This window comes from Rana temporaria, chromosome 10, assembly GCF_905171775.1.
Source record: "Rana temporaria chromosome 10, aRanTem1.1, whole genome shotgun sequence".
Classification (NCBI taxonomy): Eukaryota; Metazoa; Chordata; class Amphibia; order Anura; family Ranidae; genus Rana; species Rana temporaria.
The window spans coordinates 16,808,751-16,828,371 of NC_053498.1; the positions used below are offsets into that span (position 1 = coordinate 16,808,751).

The following is a 19,621-nucleotide window of genomic DNA, read 5'->3' on the forward strand; positions in this document are numbered from 1 at the left end:
AATCGCACTAGTCAAACAAAGTAGACTTAGGGGGTCAAAAGTGCTTGGCCATGGTAGAGATCACCTAATAGGAGTACACCCAAACTGAAAAAAGTGTTTTGTTGTCCCCACTGGGATCTCCCATCACCTGCTCTCCCGATAAAGGTATACTCTTAAAATTCGTACACACAATGAGAATATCGTCGTTTTTTTTGGCATGCTAGTCATATATCGAAAATTAAGAAGTCACTCAATTTACGAAAATTCTCCTACGACAGATTACAACTTCGGTAGTGATGTTATGTGTTGTATTGTATTCTTTCGTTTTTCTGAGCATGCGTTTTCTTACTCTTCCGACTTTTTTCGGACGAAGACTGTACTAATAAAACGAAAACCGTACGATCTGGTATCGTATGAGAATTTTTTTTTGTGTTTGATCCTTCGAATAATCTTGGATAAACTGTCATGATCCGCTCTCGAAAGCTGTGTACTAATGATCAGATTATCGTACGATCGCTTCCACAGCGATATTTTTCTTTGTCCGATTTTCTGATCGTATGTACTAGGCTTTATGGCACATCTGGCACTCTGTCATTTAGCATCAGGCAGAGCCAAAAGGGCAAAACCACATCTCATGTTCCCCACAAGGACTTGCCTGCAGTCTAAGCAGCAGGCAGAAAACGGCCTCTAGGTACGGTTTAAGGGTCTGGGCCTCCTGCTGAAAGCTCTGGGCTTTGTGCCTGGAAAATGACTGACGAATGGAGAAAAAAAAGAAGGTCGGAGGGGGATAAAAAAAAAAAAGAAGGAGGACAGAGCGAAAAAAAGAAAAATGAAGAGAGCAGTAGAAATTTTCGGAGATGTAACATAACGGCTGGCTGAACATGGAGATGCAGGTAGCCAAGACATCCAGCTGGCACCTAACTGAGCCTTTTCTATTGTTGTAAATGGAAGCTCAGATATTTGGCTCTCCAAGTGCGCCTGCTGGTAGCTAGATTGGACTGCCGGTGTAGTGTCACAGTCTGCTGCCTATCGTAGAATGCTGCGGAAGTCACGTGGCGGCCAACTGCGCATGCGCAATGCGTTCCAAACGCAAGTGCGATGCGTTCCAATAGATTTACGACAGTACACACCAGCGAACCCGCCATTCAGGGCGACGTTGATTTAGAGGAAAGTGGCCAGTCGGCCTCACGTCCTTGCTTCGCTTGGGCGGCTCGCTCCGCTCGCTCGGCCTCCTGGCTCTTTTTTTAACATCCTCCAATCCACGGGGATGTTAAGGAAAGAGCCTGGATGCCGACCGAGGTTTCACTGGTGTGTACTGTCGTGAATCCATTGGAACGCATCGCACTTGCGTTTGGAACGCATCGTGCATGCGCAGTTGGCCGCCACGTGACTTCCGCAGCATTCTACGATAGGCAGCAGAATGTGACAATACACCGGTATACTGCACCCTGCATTAAAATACATAGGGGGTCATTTACTAGAACCGGAGAGTGCAAAATCTGGTGCAGCTCTGCATAGAAACCAATCAGCTTCCAGATTTTGCACCCTCCAGTTTTTATAAATCAACTCCAATGTCTGCCATTGCCTTCATCCTTCTGAAAATGCTTGTGCACTGGCTGTTAAGCTGGTCCTCTGGCTTTCCTCCCCAGGTAGGTAAAAAAGTGGGGGTGGGGTGTGGGTAGGGCAAATATAAACAGATCAAACTTCAGTGGGCCTTAAAGCAGAGTTCCACCCAAAAGTGGAAGCTCCACTTATTTGCCTCCTCCCCCCTACGATCCCACAGAAGTTTGTCCTCCCTCCTCCTTCCCATTCCTTCCCTCCTTGCCCATTCAGAAAGTGCAGCGCGCTTCGCACATGCTCAGTAGGAGAAGGCGCAAGGCTTCACTGCCGGTGTTCTGTCGAGAAGTGCCCCTCATCGAATAATGCCAGCGAATGTGCAAGACGAAGCCGCACTCCTGCCGAGAGTGACGTTACCAGGGCGCAAACGCACATCGTAGAAGGTATCTCTCGATGGGAGATACCATTTCACGAGCACAATTGAAACCTATACAAAGAGCGGGGGGAGACCATAGTTTTCGCATTGTGGCTCGCCACTAGCCTCCCTCCAGCAGCGATGAACAATCAGAGAATTTGTTCCAATTGGTGCGATGTCGACTTTGTGGCGCCACACCAATTCCCAAAAGTAGTTCCATTTTTGGGTAGAACTCAGTTTAAAGACAATTAGCTGGATTCAGAAAGAAGTGGCTAACGTTAGGCAGGCATAGCGTATCGAATATACGCTACGCCACCGTAAGTTAGAGAGGCAAGTGCTGTATTCACAAAGCACTTGCATCCCAAGTTACGGCGGCGTAGCGTAAATGTGCCGGCGTAAGCGCGCCTAATTCAAATTGTGAAGAGGTGGGCGTGTTTTATGTAAATAAAGCATGACCCCAAGTAAATGACGTTTTGAACGAGCGGCGCATGCGCCGTCCGTGGACGTATCCCAGTGCGCATGCTCCAAATTACGGCGCAAAGACTTATTGGTTTCGACGTGAACGTAAATTACACCCAGCCCCATTCATGGACGACTTACGCAAACAACGTAAACATTTTAAAATTCGACGCGGTTCCGACGTCCATACTTAACATCTTTTTGGTGGAATATCTTTAGGCCTGAAAACGCCTTGCGTAAACAGCGTATCTTTACTGCGACGGGCAAGCGTACGTTTGTGAATAGGCGTATCTCGCTGATTTACGCATTCTAGGCGTAAATCAGCGTACACGCCCCTAGCGGCCGGCGGAAATAGACCGATAAGATACGACGGCGCCGGCGGTCGTATCTTAGCTAGATTTAAGTGTATCTCAATTTGAGAATACACTTAAATATACGACGGCGCAGATTCAGAGTTACGACGGCGTATCTACTGATACGCCGGCGTAACTCTACCTGAATCTGACTAAAATACAGCTTATTCTTCTACCCCCAGATTCAACGAGCATTTAACTCTTGCAATGTGTGTGTGTGGGGGGGGGGGCACTACAAGAGTATTTTTTTTTTTCCTATGCGCAGCTTTGGAAATCAATGGGTCTCAAAAAGAAAAAAATAATAAATATGTAAAAAAATTGAGCCACGGTGGCTGCAATCGGCTTCATTGTTGCTGAAGAAAGAAGTATTTTGGGCTTTGGCACAGTTCCTTTATCATTAGAAAATTACAATGCTAATTTTGGAGTGAAAAGCTTTCTGCGTTCATCAATGGCTAACAGAGTACAATACATTAATGCCAATTCTAAAAGTCTTTGTGTAAATCCTAATTTCATCCTAATTGAGGGGCAGTGCCATGAAGAAGGCAGATTGAACAGCCCAGCCCGCCCAAGTCCGTCCCTGGCACTCCGAGCTTCCTATACCACCCTGTCCATGTTTTCCTGCACTCATTGGGCCGGATTCAGATACATTGGTGTATCTCTCCGCGCGGCGTAACGCATCTCAGATACGTTACGCCGCCGTAATTTAGGGCGCAAGTTCCGTATTCAGAAAGAACTTGCGCCCTATGTTACGGCGGCGTAACGTATGTGTTCTGAAAAAATCCCACTGCGCATGCTTGAAATTACGCCGCAAATCGTCATTGCTTTAGACGTGAACGTAACTTACGTACAGCCCTATTCGCGAACGACTTATGCAAACGGCGTAAAATATTCAAAACTCGACGCGGGAACGACGTCCATACTTAACATAGGATACGCCTCATATAGCAGGGGTAACTTTACGCCGGAAAAAGACTAATGTAAAAAAATGCGCCGGACAAACGTACGCTTCTGAATCGGCGTATCTACTAGAGCTGCATGATTAATCACGGAGAGAATCGCGATTTCGATTCTCCCCGCCCACGATCTCTCAGCGGGATAACCTGCGATTCTGCTTTTTCACAGCTGGTTCCACGCAGAGTCATTCAGGGCCCCCGATTATTCGCCGCTAACGCCACTAGAGGTCCGCGGCCGGGTGGAGACAATGTCTCCGACGGCCGCCATTTTATTGTAGACCAAGCAATAGAAATTGCTCAGTGCAGAGTGGACGGGACGGGAGGAGCCGGCCGGGTGGCTGTTAATAGGAATTGAGCTGCAGCACCGCCCACCTCCCGCCCCACTGATGTCTGTCTGTGAGTGTAATGACGTGGGAAGGGGCGGGGGTGGGCGGAGCTGCAGCTCAATTCCTATTAGAAGCCACCCGGCCGGCTCCTTCTCTCCTGTCCACTCTGTACTGAGTCTATGCTGCTGGGGCATCATACCTAATGATTTAAGGGGGCCCCGCTGGAAACGCCTGGTGTAAGGGGGGACCCCGCTGGGAACGCCTGGTGTAAGGGGGGACCCCGCTGGGAACGCCTGGTGTAAGGGGGGACCCCGCTGGGAACGCCTGGTGTAAGGGGGGACCCCGCTGGGAACGCCTGGTGTAAGGGGGGACCCCGCTGGGAACGCCTGGTGTAAGGGGGGACCCCACTGGGAACGCCTGGTGTAAGGGGGGGGCCCTGCTGGAAACGCCTGGTGTAAGGGGGGCCCTGTTGGAAACGCCTGGTGTAAGGGGGGACCCCGCTGGGAACGCCTGGTGTAAGGGGGGACCGGCACTGGGGACCGGCACTGGTTCCACGTAACCAGCGTGGAACGCAAATGACGCCGACAAATTTATATGGGGGGGGGGTGTTCTGGCATTCAGTTTTTGAGAATCGTGATCTTTAGTCCAAGCAAAAGAATCGTGATTCTCATTTTGACCAGAATCGTGCAGCTCTAGTATCTACCTAATTAGCATATACATCGCGTAACTATACGGAAGCGCCACCTAGCGGCCAGCGTAAATATGCAGCCTAAGATACGACGGTGTAAGAGACTTACGCCAGTCGGATCTTAGGGAAATCTATGCGTAACTGATTCTGTGAATCAGGCGCATAGATACGACGCCGCACACTCAGAGTTACGACGGCGTATCTCCTTTCTGAATCTGGCCCCTTGTCTTTTGCTCTTGGTACGTTTCCCGTACTTTGTATACTTTATTATCCAGCGAAAATTGTATTAAAAAAAAATTGCAACCTTCCTTATTTAATAGGTTTTTGTATTTTTTTTTTATTATATTTTTTACCAAAAACTAAAATTACAATAAATAATTGTTCCATTTAGAAAACAATCTTCCAATCTGAGCACTATAAATACCGAGCAATCAGTGAGTGGGTGGGGGGGATGGGGGGGGTGGAGTAGCGCAGATAAATAGCAGATCCATTTCACAGTCTTCAGCTGCAAGCTTCCCCTTTAAAAGCTCCACCCACACATGCTGTTCCCACGGTGACCGCAGGATGCAGCGATTGGCTGGGCTGAGCTCCCGCAGTTGTACTATCTCAGTAATTGTTTATTTGTGCTGTAGATAGCAGTGAGTCAGAAATATGAGGCACGCTCAGTCAGGGCCGCTCACACAAAAGCACACGGTACAAGGAGAGGGGAGGGAAAATAAAAAAGAGACAACAAAAAAATAGGTGTCCAGCAACGCATGCTCGTGTTGCGCGGTGTACATCGTTTACGTAAACGCCGTTCGATAACAACTAGGATGACGTGTTGTGTATTGTTTTATAAAAAGCAAGCTGCGGAAAATCACTGCAGGCAGCCAGTGAAAGGAAACGTGCTGCTGTCCTTACTGACCTCCTGAAAATGCCAATTAACCGGCCTCACTACTTCCCGAGTCACTGGCCTGCAACAAGCATGCCGTCAGTGAAGTCAGAAGAGCTTCTGATCTGTATACTTGTTATAATACTTGCCTTAGAAAGTATCAGTGTCCATTAGTGCAGCCCATCTGTGCCACTGTATCAGTGCCCACCAATGGAGCCTATCAGTGCCCACCAGTGCCACCTCATTAGTGACCACTAGTGCATCCTATCAGTGTCCATCAGTGCCACCTCACCAGTGCAAACCAGTGCATCTCACCAGTGCCAACCAGTGCATCTCACCAGTGCCAACCAGTGCATCTCACCAGTGCCAACCAGCGCATCTCACCAGTGCCAACCAGCGCATCTCACCAGTGCCAACCAGCGCATCTCACCAGTGCCCACCAGCGCATCACATCTGTGCCCACCAGCGCATCACATCAGTGCCCACCAGCGCATCACATCAGTGCCCACCAGCGCATCACATCAGTGCCCACCAGCGCATCACATCAGTGCCCACCAGTGCATCACATCAGTGCCCACCAGAGCATCGCATCAGTGCCCACCTCCTCAGTGCCCACCAGTACAGCTCCTCAGTGTCCACCAGTACAGCTCCTCAGTGTCCACCAGTACAGCTCCTCAGTGTCCACCAGTACAGCTCCTCAGTGTCCACCAGTACAGCTCCTCAGTGTCCACCAGTACAGCTCCTCAGTGTCCACCAGTACAGCTCCTCAGTGTCCACCAGTACAGCTCCTCAGTGTCCACCAGTACAGCCCCTCAGTGTCCACCAGTACAGCTCCTCAGTGTCCACCAGTACAGCTCCTCAGTGTCCACCTCCTCAGTGCCCACCAGTGCAGCTCCTCAGTGCCCACCAGTGCAGCTCCTCAGTGCCCACCAGTACAGCTCCTCAGTGCCCACCAGTACAGCTCAATAATGTCATTCACTGCCAGTCTGCCACCTCAAACGGTGGGCGGCCGGGGGGGGGGGGGGATGTGCAATTTCCACCCAGCACGCCCCTGCTTCTGATTCCTCACAATCAGCCTTTTTCACATAATAATCGGCCAATGACGATTTCTTCAAAAAGGCGAAATATCGGCCGACCTCTAATAATGAATGCAGAGTCCTAGTTTTTTTTTAACTTATTGAGCCTTTGGATTAGCATAACAGCCAAGCAATCAGCATTTTCAAAAATGTTAGCAACAGCATTTCATGATGAAGGTTAACTAAGTGGAGGCAAACCCAAAAGTTATCAATCAGTATATCTGGCACCTTACTATATATGCTTTCATGCAGAACGCTTTATGGTTATTGAAAGAACTGAAATCCAATGAATGAAAGGGACGGGCCAGCGGAGGGCTATGATGCTAGATGTCCTCCAGCCAGCAAACTAGGTGGGCTTTGACTTGCCAAAGCTTCTAACGCACACTGAGAAGCCAGTGGTGGCCTTTCCATAAGGGGCGCCGCCCCCTAATCCATGTGTTGGGCTCCAATCTACATGCAGGGCGCCGGACGCATGGATTTCATCCGACTTATCTTTTTTCAACCTAACTTTGGCCCAGATTCACAAATGCGATACGACGGCGTATCTCCTGATACGCCGTCGTATGTCTGTTTCTATCTATGCGACTGATTCATAGAACCAGTTACGCATAGATAGCCAGAAGAACCGACAGGTGTAATTGTTTTACACTGTCGGATCTTAGGATGCAGTACCGCGGCCGCAGCTGGGGGGAGTTTGCGTCGTAAACCAGCGTCGGGTATGCAAATTAGGAGTTACGGCGTTCCCCGACGTTTTTTTGCGTTCGCTACGTCGCCGCTAGTCTAGTTTCCCGTCGCAAAGTTAGTCGTTTTTTTTGATGCCTTAACTTTACACAGCAAGCGTATTGCTGTGTAAAGTATGGCCGTCGTTCCCGCGTCGAAATTTAAAAAATAACGTCGTTTGCGTAAGCCGTCTGGGAATACGGAATTACGCTACGCGCGTCGCCGTTCAAAAAAATTACGTCACTTCGCGCAAAGCACGGCGGGAGTTCGGAAACGGAGCATGCGCGGTAGGTCCGGCGCGGGAGCGCGCCTAATTCAAATGGCACACGCCCATTTGAATTGGCCCGCCTTGCGCCGGCGTAGGTTTTCATTGCAAGTGCTTGGTGAATCAGGCACTTGCGATGAAAAATTGCGGCGGTGTAACGTATCTAGGATACGTTACGCCGCCGCGATCCTACGTCAATCTGGCCCTATGTAACTATTTGCCCAAATCGGTCTTCATCAATGGAACCATACTTTGAAAAAGAGCTTTCAACTGCTTCCAAAAATGGTGCCAGCCGGTTAGGTCGGGCAGTGCTTTTAGGCTTCATTTCCATGGACGTTATTACAGCCACTTTTCTGAGCGTTTTTTGCAGCATAAAAACAGCTCTCCATGTTAGTCTATGGCCTCATGCCCACCAATGACGTTTTTGAGCTGTAGGTGGCGGAGCCGTTTTTAAGCTTAAAAAAAAAAAACCAGGACCAGTGCGTTCTGAAGCTCCAGCTTTAGAGCTGTAAAAACACCAGACGTTAAAAAACGCTCAAAAACGCTACAGCGGCGTTTTTGAGCTCCAGCTCAAAAAAACAAAAAAAAAACAAACAGGCGTTTTTAAAGAGGAGTTCCACCTAAAAATGGAACTTCCTCTTAACCCACTCCTCGCCCCCTTACATGCCACATTTGGCATGTAATTTTTTTGGGGGGGGGGGAGTGGGGGCTTCAGGAGAAGGGGACTTCCTGTCCCACTTCCTCCTTCCGCCGAGGGTCTGGAAAGGCGATTAGCTTAATCGTCTTTTCACAGCCCCTCCCTGTAGGCGAGCGCCTGTCCAATCGGACGGCGCCGCTCGCGCATGCGCAGTGGGTGCCCGGCCGTGAAGCCGAAAGCTGTCACTGCCGGGTGCCCACACTAGAAATGAAGACGCCGGCGCGTCGCTGGAGCAGTGGAGCAGGTAAGTGTCAGTTTATTAAAAGCCAGCAGCTACACTTTTTGTAGCTGCTGACTTTTAATAAACTTAAAAAATGGGTGGAAAACCCCTTTAAGCTGTAAAAAAGGCTAAAAAAAAGTGTCTGTAAAAACGTCCATGGAAATGAAGCCTTAAAAATAAATAAATAAAAATAAACAGTAAATAAAAAAAAAAGAATACCCAATTTGTGCAGCAGAGGGGAAGAAGGGGCGGATGGAAGGCAACATGCTCTGGACCCTACAATACCTTCTTCTCCGATAGTGGAGGGTGAAAGCTAATTTCTCTGATTAAGTCCAGTAGTGGGTGAAACGTGTCAAAAGAGGTGGTCCCAAGAAGCGTTTCCGTCCCCAAATAAATCTTTACAAGGACGTTACGGTGTGTTGGCGCTTGTTTTTCTCTGGATGTGTTGAGCGTTCTTTGGGGGGGGGGGGGGGGGCCCAAGCTTGGACCCAGTCAGCGAAATGCGCGATCCACTATATAGAAGGTAACTAGAAAAACTTTTGCTAATGAAATTTGAGGTTTTAATCCTCATTACGAAATTAGAGAAAAAAAAGGGCTCTACATCACCCACCTTATAAAGCCCCAAACCAAGCACTACCCATCTACCGTCCTCTCTACCTCAATCACCTTCCACCATAACCCCCCTTATTTATAGGATGCAGCACCCCCCCCACTTCCACTTCCTGCCATCAGCTTATCAGAGAGACCCCTCCAGAGTCTTGTTTTTCTTGAGCCACTTTGATGCGGTCATCATGACTGTGTAATGAGGTCACCCGCTCGGAATGATCATGACACACCGCTGATGAGCCAAACCACTCCACGCTGTGTAGCCAATCAATACTGTGTTAATATGTTAACTCTTTAGGGCAGGCACTGAACGTTAAAGGTACATCTATAACCATGGGGAATAGTTACTACTTCTGTCATTTAGTATTTTTTGGTGGAAATTTTCCATAACTTCCTGTCTGGAGACACAACAGGAAGTGAGAGGAGATCTTTCCAAAGTAAAGGAAACCCTTTTATAGACTGTTGTGACCGGAAGAAGTGTCCCCATTGAAATATTTTCCTTTTTCCTCTTTAAATATTTTTTTTTTTTTTTTACAATACAGGAGTTTTATTGAAAAAGTATAAAAGCATAAAAACAGTACAAATACAATGAGAATCAAATAAGAACCGTGTGACATGGTGAGTTCAGTACATTCGTGTTTGTCACCCAAAATAAGCTCCTGGAAGACAAGAGCTCCGTCGCATTTGTGCGCCAGACCCACAAACAGATATGCGCCTAAAACCAGGCTACATCCCGCCGACGTAGCTTGTTTACGCCGGCGTAGGGTGGGGGCTCACACTTAGGCTGGGTGCATGGTGCCGCTCCCATTGATTAGCCATTCAAACATGCAAATGAGGGAAATACGGCGATTCACGAACCCGCGTGCGCCCGACGCAGGCTACGCGAGGTGCGCTTAAGCTGTACGTCCGGAGTAAAGTTATTCACCATAAAGGAGGTGCAACCCGGCAACAGACATGCAAAGGTCTGCACCAGGGAACACAAGCCGGCGTATTGTGCGTTGGATGTGTGTCTGGCTGGGCGTAGGTTACGTTCACGCCGTACGCAGTGATACGGCGTAGTTTAGGCAGTTGTTCCGACGTGGTTGTGAGCATGCGCAGGGGGATGCGTCCACGTCACGGCGCATGTGCAGTTCGTGATACGCATCTGTCTGGTGCTCGGCCCATCATTTGCATGGGGTCACGCCTCATTTGCATGGGTCACACCCACTTCCACCTAAGCCTTCGAATCCCACCTACGCCTTCGAATCCCAAGCCACGCTGGCGCAGCGTTGGGAGCACTGGCTTGCTGAATGCATTGCTTGCCTCTCTGCGCTGTGTTGGCGTAGCGTACATTGGTTACTCTACGGCGGCGTAATGTGCGCCTTGCTCTCTGTGAATCTTTACCGTCGTAATTGTGGTGGTATTCGGCTACTAGCGGTGCGGTTTTACTCCCGCTAGCGGCCAAAAAAGGGCTAATACCGCCGGCAATGCGCCTCTGGAGAGGAGCATTGCCGGCGGTATAGCCGTGGTTTCCCATTGCTTTCAATGGGAAGAAGCGGTGAAGTAGCGGTAAACACACCGCTCCAAAGATGCGGCTAGCAGGACTTTTGGAGCATCCTGCTTCACACTGGAGAGACAGCAGCCGCTGTTTCAGGTCGGTTTGCAGGCGCTATTTTTAGCGCAATAGCGCCTGCAAACCGCCCCAGTGTGAAAGGGGCCATAACCATTACAGCTGTCGTTCGAAAATGCAATACAACACGTGACATCACTTCCGAATTTTTATTCTGCTGTACGCAAATTTTTGTGACTTAAGTAAAGCAAAAAAAATTTATAAAAAGGGACGGTCATTCGTTCGATAATCTCATCGGCCCGGATTCACAAAGCACCTACGCCGACGCATCTCGAGATACGCCGCGCAAGTGTAACTATGCGCCGTCGTATCTGTGCGCCGTGCCCACAACCTGAGATACGCCTGAAAAATAGGCTGCCGGATGCATTTGCCACTCCCATAGATTTTCTATGCACATATGCAAATGAGGGAGATACGCCGATTCACAAACGTAGTTGCGCCCGGCGCATCATATACGCGGTTTGCGCAAATCGTACGTCTGGCGTAAAGTTATTCCCCATATAGGAGGCGCAACTCATGCAAAGGTATAGACCAGGGAACACAAGCCGTCGTATCTTTTGTCGTTTACGTTGTACGTGAATATGACTAGGCGTAGGTTACGTTCACGTCGTAGGCAGTGATTCGACGTAGCTTAGGCAGTTGTCCCGACGTGATTCTGAGCATGCGCACTGGGATGCGGCCAAGGGACTGCGCATGCGCCGTTCATTTTAAGTACTTCTATGGCGCTTTGCCCATCATTTGCATGGGGTTACGCCTCATTAGCGTGGCTCACGCCCATTTCCACCTACACTGGCTTACGCCGAGGAAACCCAGCGTATCTTTTACAGCGAGTGCTTTGTGAATCCAGTGCTTGCCTCTGTGCGCTGCGCAGCGTAAAAGAGATACGCTACGGCGGCATTAAATATGCGCCGATGTCTGTGAATCCGGGCCATCGTGTGTACCTAAACGCACGTTGCGCGGTCTGCCACGTTTTCGAGCCTCCTTATGTGAACGGGGCCTAAACCAGATACATCTCACAATTCAAATATTCTTCAAATCATTCGGCTCCGACTTGAACTGACCCAGGTACGCCAGTGTTCGGGACATTAGAGCGTAAGCTCCTTTGCGCCAACGACTGAATGGTTCAGCGATCTCATTAAATCCAAGCTGAATATTTTGGCGCTGCACTAAGGAAATAAAACAAGGTGGAAAATCTGATCTTGGGCTTTAACAAGCGCCCCCCCCCCTATTTTATGTCTTGGCCCCTTATCCCTCCCTATGTACAAAGAACTCAAGCCAATAAAGCAAAAATAAGTGCAAACAGAAGACAGAGGAGAGGGGAGGCAGCGCTGAGGATTACAAGCTCTCTATTGTTCTGCCATCTTTTTTTTTTCTTTTTAAAACAGCAGCAACGCTCTTCAGAGTCATTTTATTTGCCATGAAAAGCCCTTTTATATTCCTTCTCTGATATTTCAGAAAGGATCTGCCTCTCCATTGTTTGCACAGCCTCTAGTAAAACTCCAGACTTCGCTGCAGAGGCGGCTGCCATCTCCGAGGAGGCGCTGAAGGGGTTAAAACCAGCTATAAAAAGGGGGGGGGGGGGGAGGCGACAGGAATGAGGATGCCCCTGCCAACCAATCGGCTGATGAGCATCCCTCCGACCAATCAGCAGGAGAAAGCAGCAGTGTAGCTCCTCCCACTACAGCCTGGAGGAGTCAAATCAGTTCATGATAGTAAACAAGAGAAAGGGAATAGAGAAAGGGAAGGGAGGGGGGGAGAGAAGGGGAGGGAGGGGCTGGGAGGGGGGAGAGAAGGAGGAGGAATAAAATAAAGGACAATAAAAAAATAAAATAAAGAAGAATGTTGGCCAGGGAGGTAGATATGGAGGTGTCGGGGAGTAAAATGACAGAGGGGGGGCGAGAGAGGGAGAATGTACGGCGGGCGGACAGGGAACGCCGCGTTCCTTTATTAAATCTGCAAGAAGAATAAGGGCTGCTCCCATACAAAGGGCAATCCCTCGAAATAAAGGGGGCAATTTAAAGCTGGTCGAAATTTTTGAATTTTAAAGTACGTTCGTTCAATTTTCTAATCATTAATGGGGTCAAATCGACGTTCGTTTTCAACCGCAGCGACGAGAAAATTCAATGGAAAAACGAACGAAATTGTAAGGGGCTCGTTTATACTTACTGAGCCATATATATTTTTTTCCGACCGCCCCAAGCTGGCCGAGGTTGTACACATGCTGCAGGAGGAACTATGCCCCCTGTTGCATTTGGTGGGCACTAGCGCCTGCTGAACCTGAATGGGGCTGCGGAGGTGGCGTGACAGTGCAGCATTTGGGGGTTTAAAATAAGCAGTGAGGAGGTAACATGTCACCCCCCCCCCCACTCGCTGCCTGTCAAACATTTCTGAAAAGCAATCTGGGTGAGGGTCACTTGTCAGAGGAGTGGCAGTTTGGCAGCTAGTGCATGTGGTTGTGGTTTGTAAAAGCCTATTTATTTCAAAATAGAACGTGGGGGGGCTTGTTCCCACTAGCAGATGAGGGGGTGGTAAAAGACAAGTTTTTGTCCCCCCCCCCCCCCCTCTTGTGAGCAGTGAGGAGGTAACATGTCAAAAGCCTCTGAAGAGCACTCTGAGCATGGATCGTATTTCAGAGGAGTGGCAGTGTTGCCGCCAGTGTATGTGGTTTATGTTTATGAAATCAAACGTGAGAGCTCCTTCTCACTAGCATTGGAGGGGTACTAAAACCCCACAGCTGGGACACATTATTACACCCCTCCTCCCCCAACTGCTACCCCTTTAGCTGTGGAGGCAGCAGCCAGGGATCTACACATGCCGCGGTCACAATGCTTTGTAGCTAAAGCACAATTTTTACTCCCTGTGGCTCTTGGTGGGTGTGCGTGCAGCTCGCCGCACACAACCCTTTAAAACGATTGGGGCCACGCTGCAAGGGCACTGCAACATGGCTGCAGCAGCGCGCTAGTGTGGGGTTCAAGCAAGTAGTAAGGAGGCAATAGAACGCAATCAGAGCCAATCAGGCGCGAAAAGGGGCGGGGCCAAGCCACGGCTCTGTGTGTGAATGGATATGCAGCAATGCTGCTTGCTCTGGGGTCACTCAGAAGGAGGGAGGGGCCAGGAGCAACAGTAGGGGACCCAAGAAGAAGAGGATCAGGGGCGCTCTGTGCAAAACTACTGCACAGAGCAGGTAAGTATAACATGTTTATTTAAAAAATAAATAAAGTATATATATATATATAAAATATTACTTAAAGTACTTACAAACTACATTCATCAAGTCATTGAATGCACTAAAGCCGCGTACACACGACCATTTTTCATGTCATGGGAAAAACTATGGGCTAGATTCAGTAAGACTTACAACGGGCGTATCAGTAGATACGCCGTCGTAAGTCCGAATCCGCGCCGTCGCAACTTTAAGCGTATGCTCAAATTGAGATACGATTAAATGTTGCCAAGATACAACCGGCGTAAGTCTCTTACACTGTCGTATCTTAGGGTGCATATTTACGCTGGCCGCTAGGTGGCGCTTCTGTTAATTTCGGCAGTGAATATGCAAATGAGCTGGATACGCCGATTCAGAAACGTACGTGCGCCCGGCGGATTTTTTTACGTTGTTTACGTAATGCTTTTTCCGGCGTAAGTTTACTCCTGCTATATGAGGAGTAACCAATGTTAAGTATGGACGTCGGGACAGCATCAAATTTTTACGTCGTTTGCGTAAGTCGTTCGCGAATAGGGCTTTGTAAATTAGTAACTTAGTAAATTACGTTCACGTCGAAAGCATTGACTATTTGCGACGTAATTAGGAGCATGTGCACTGGGATACGTTCACGGCCGGCGCATGCGCCGTTTGTTAGAAACGTCATTTACGTGGGGTCATGTTTTATTTACATGAAACACGCCCACCTCTTGACAATTTGAATTTGGCGCGCTTACGCCGGCAGATTTACGCTACGCCGCCGCAACTTACAGAGCAAGTGCTTTGTGAATACTGCACTTGCCTCTCTAAATTGCGACGGCGTAGCGTTAACAACATACGCTACACGCCCGCACAAAGTTACGTCGCCCTACCTGAATCTAGCCCTATGTTTTTCTCGACGCGATTCTTGTCAAGCCTGTCTTGCATACACACGATCGTGATAAAAAAAAAAAATGCTCGAGCAACTATAAAGGGGAAGTTCCATCAGATGGTGCCACCCTTTGGGCTGCTTTTTCTGATCCTTGCGTTAGTAAAAGTTTGGTGATAGACGATTCGCGCTTTTCAGTCTGTTACGGCGTGATGAATGTGCTATCTCCATTACGAACGCTACTTTTACCAGAACGAGTGCTCCCGTCTCATAACTTGCTTCTGAGCATGCACGTTTTTTTCACGTCGTTAAAGCCAACACACAACCATTTTTTCACAACGTGAAAAACGACGAGAAAAATTAGAGCATGTTCTAAATTTTTAATGCCCATTTTTTTACATCGTGAAAAATGCTCTGGAGCCCCACACACTTCATTTTTTACAACCCGAAAAACATTGTGGGCTAGATTCAGGTACGAGATACGACGGCGTATCTCCAGATACGCCGTCGTATCTCTGAGTTGCGGCGTCGTCGTATCTATGCGACTGATTCATAGAATCAGTTACGCATAGATTTCCCTAAGATCCGACCGGCGTAAGTCTCTTACACTGTCATATCTTAGGCTGCATATTTACGCTGGCCGCTAGGTGGCGCTTCCGTATATTTACGCAAGGAATATGCAAATTAGGTAGTTACGCCGATTCAGAAAGGTACGTCCCCCCGGCACAATTTTTTACGTTGTTTGCGTTAGGCTTTTTCCGGCGTAAAGTTACCCCTGCTATATGAGGCGTATCCTATGTTAGGTATGGACGTCGTTCCCGCGTCAAATTTTGAAAATTTTACGTCGTTTGCGCAAGTCGTTCGCGAATAGGGCTGGACGTAATTTACGTTCACATCGAAAGCAATGACGATTTGCGGCGGAATTTTGAGCATGCGCACTGGGATTCTTTCACGAACGGCGTTCGTAAAAAACTTAATATACGCGGAGTCACCATTCATTTAAATAAAACACGCCCACATCATCCCCATTTGAATTAGGTGGGCTTACGCCGGCCCACATGCGTTACGCCGCCGTAACTTAGGGCGCAAGTTCTTTCTGAATACGGAACTTGCGCCCTAATTTACGGCGGCGTAACGTATCTGAGATACGTTACGCCCGCAGAAAGATACGCTTATCTTTCTGAATCTAGCCCCGTGTGTAAATGGCATTCAAAAAAAATAACTATTATTTTTTAACAGATATTTTTACACATTTTTTACATTTATTTTCTTATTTATTATGCATTGCAATGTGAGTTTGCTGTGTTTTCTTTATGCGGAGGACATTTATTGTACAGCTCAATTTATTAACATACTGATTACCATACTGATAGAATCCCACTATCTGCAGGACATATTGTCCCGTACCTCCGGCGTCCCGTGAAATGTTCCACCACGCAAGGTTTAGCACACAATTTTCTGCAGCGAACGGTACAAGGAGAACTTGTATGGTGCTTTTTTACATTCTTTATTTATCCTCTGGGAAAACACATTTGCGGGAAAATGCAGAAAAATCGTTAGAAAAAAAAAAACTCACTCAAAACGCAAGGCGTTGATTAGACCCATGGCAATGAAATCAGTGCAGAAAGCTTTACGCCGGTTAACTAATTCAGCCCCGGACCATTTGGCTGGCCAAAGACCAGGCCACTTTTTGCGATTCGGCACTGCGTCGCTTTAACTGACAATTGCGCAGTCGTGCGACATGGCTCCCAAACGTCCTTTTTTTCCCCACAAATAGAGCTTTCTTTTGGTGGTATTTCATCACCTCTGCGGTTTTTATTTTTTGCGCTATAAACACAAATATAGCGACAATTTAAAAAAAAAAAAAAAAGTAATATTTTTTACTTTTTGCTATAATAAATATCCCCCAATAATATATATAAAAACGTTTTTTCCTCAGTTTAGGCCGATACGTATTCTTCTACATATTTTCGTTAAAAAAATAAAAACAATAAGCGCAAACGTTATAGCATCTACAAAATAGGGGATAATTTTATGGCATTTTTATTAATTTTTTTTTTTACTAGTAATGGCAGCGATCAGCGATTTTTATCGTGACTGCGACATTATGGCGGAGACACATCGGACACTTTTGATGCCATTTTGGGATCATTGTCATTGATACAGCGATCAGTGCTATAAAAATGCACTGATTACTGTAAAAATTACACTGGCGGTGAAGGGGTTAACCAGTAGGGGGTGATGAAGGGGTTCAGTGCGGCGTATTGAGTGCTTCTAACTGTAGGGGGGATGGGCTATGTGTGACACGACACTGATCGCCACTCCTGATTACAGGGAGCTGTGATCAGTGTCCTGTTATTAGGAAGAATGGGGAAATGCTGATGTACATCAGCATTTCCCCGTTCTTCTCCGTGAGACGATTGCGGGTATCCCTTGCGGTCCGTGGGACCCGTGGTCACACTCACGGAGCTTGCGGTGGGCGCGTGCCCACAATGCCGCGTCTTAAAGGGCAACGTATATATTCACGTTAATCTGCCCAGCCGTGCCATTCTGTCGGCATGGCACGGTCGTTAAGCGGTGAAAGTGTTGTGATAGACGTGATTCTTCCTCATCAGTGTTTGTAAACCCCTCTATACCCCTAGTGTAGTGACTGGCCTCAGGTGATAGACAGAGATGAAACAAATCATCCTACATAAGTTGTACCTATTTATCTACTGCCTTTTCTTCTCTGCATCTGTCCTAAATATTTAAAGCTTGTCTGAGAGTTCAGAAAAAAGGGGGCGGAGAGCTGAAGATACATCTGCATATCTCAGTGAAGAGAGTCCAGAGATCTGATTTGGGGGGGGGGGGGGACACAGCACACAGAAAAACAGAGCTAAAGTGGTCAATCACAGGCTGTGTGCTGAAGGTTCCTCCCCGTCACCATTTTTTCTCTTGGTGTCAGGAAAACTTGTCAGAAGAGACTCATGCAGAAATTACATTTATTGAGGGTTATGCTTTGTTCATATTTCATTTCTGAGGTTTACAACCACTTTAAAGCAGAGTTCCACCCAAAGAAATTACTTTGCAGTATTCAGCAGCAATAAACATAAGCAACAACATTTTTTTTTTTTTTTACTTACTCTTTCCTGGCTGTTGCTAGGGGGTGCCTTGTAATCTGACCCTTCCTCTCCCTGGCGCCTGACGTCACTTCCCTCGGCGCTCGTGCTCGCTACTGCTCCTGGGAGATGTGTGTCATTGTTTCCCAGGAGTCAGTGGGCAGCGCCGAGGGCTTCGTTGCCATCACAACGGGGCGGGCACTTCCGTCGACGACGGCCGATGTGATGGCAGCATCAGACATGTACAGAACAGTGTGCATCAGTGGCGGAACTACCAGGGTCACAAAAGTCACACTTGCGACTGGGCCCTGGTATTCCGCCACCATGGAGGTGGTGGTTCGGCGCACACTGTTGCGACGCCAACGTAGTGAGACTTGCTTGTGATTTTCTTACAACTTGTTTGAGACTTTTGTGATTTAACATAGCAGTCTATGGCACTCATTGAAATTAATATGTTTTGATGTGTCGTGCAACTTTATGTGTCGCAGTGTGAACTGGGCTTATAAAAGGGCCCTGCGATGGGAGTAAAGCAAGGTTTGACAAGCCCCGGGTGCCAGGTCGCATTTGCGACTAGAATTAGCGACCTGGCGCCTGGGACGGCACAGCTGGGGTATCCTGTCTCCGTGCACGCAAGACCCACCCCCGCGCAATCACGTTGGGCCACGTCGAATGGTAATTGAGGCCGCGGCTTTGCGACCTTCTGCAGTCCTATGCTTCCTTTTAGAATCTGGCACCCTCTTGTGGTGGCACAGCTTGGGTATCCTGTCTCTGTGCATGCAAAACCCACCCCAGCGCAATCGCTTTGGCCCGCGTCGGACGGTAATTGAGGCCGCGGCTTTGCGGCCTTATGCTTCCTTCTGGAATCTGGCACCCTCTTGTGGTGGGCGTTGGTATGACAAGACAACCACCAATGCTATTGGAGCTTCCCCTGCCTGCCCATCTTCTTCCCTTTACTTAGAACCCCCAAACATTATATATATTTTTTATTCCAACACCCTAGAGAATAAAATGGTGGTGGTTGCAATACTTTCTGTCACACCGTATTTGCGCAGCGGTCTTACAAGCGCACTTTTTTGGGAAAAATACACTTTTTTAAATAAAAATAAAGATAATGTTACGCCGAGTAAATTGATACCCAACATGTCACGCTTCAAAATTGCGTCTGCTCGTGGAATGGCGACAAACTTTTACCCTTTAAAATCTCCATAGGCGACATTAAATTATTTTTACAGGTTGCATGTTTTGAGTTACAGAGGAGGTCTAGGGCTAGAATTATTGCTCTCGCTCTCGCTCTACCAATCGCGGCGATACCTCACGTGTGGTTTGAACACTGCTAACGTATGCGGGACAGGGCGCATTCCTGGCTCCTAACTTTTTTAGCTGGCTCCTAGATTCCAAGCAAATTTGTCAAGCCCTGGAGTAAAGGGCCCCAAGATCGGTGGGAAGGGCATGGGGGGAGAAGGGCCCTAGGCGATGGAAAGGGCCCTGGTGGTCAGGAGGGCCCTTTATGGTTTCTTGCACTGGGGCTCTGAAGGTTCTTGTTACGTCTCTGGTGTGGATCTTGGCGTCATGGAGGATCTCATTATATATGCTGCTGATGCCTTTCCTGTCGGTTTGTTGTGGACAGAGTGGGGAAGGTTTAACATGGGTGTTGGTAACACA

General features: G+C 48.1%; 1 protein-coding gene across 7 annotated transcripts in view; it reads right to left on the reverse strand.

The window, feature by feature from the left end:
• The window catches only part of CIC (capicua transcriptional repressor), a 215,061-nt gene that overhangs the window by 71,926 nt on the left and 123,514 nt on the right, over positions 1–19,621 (reverse strand). The gene's annotated exons all lie outside the window — the stretch shown is intronic.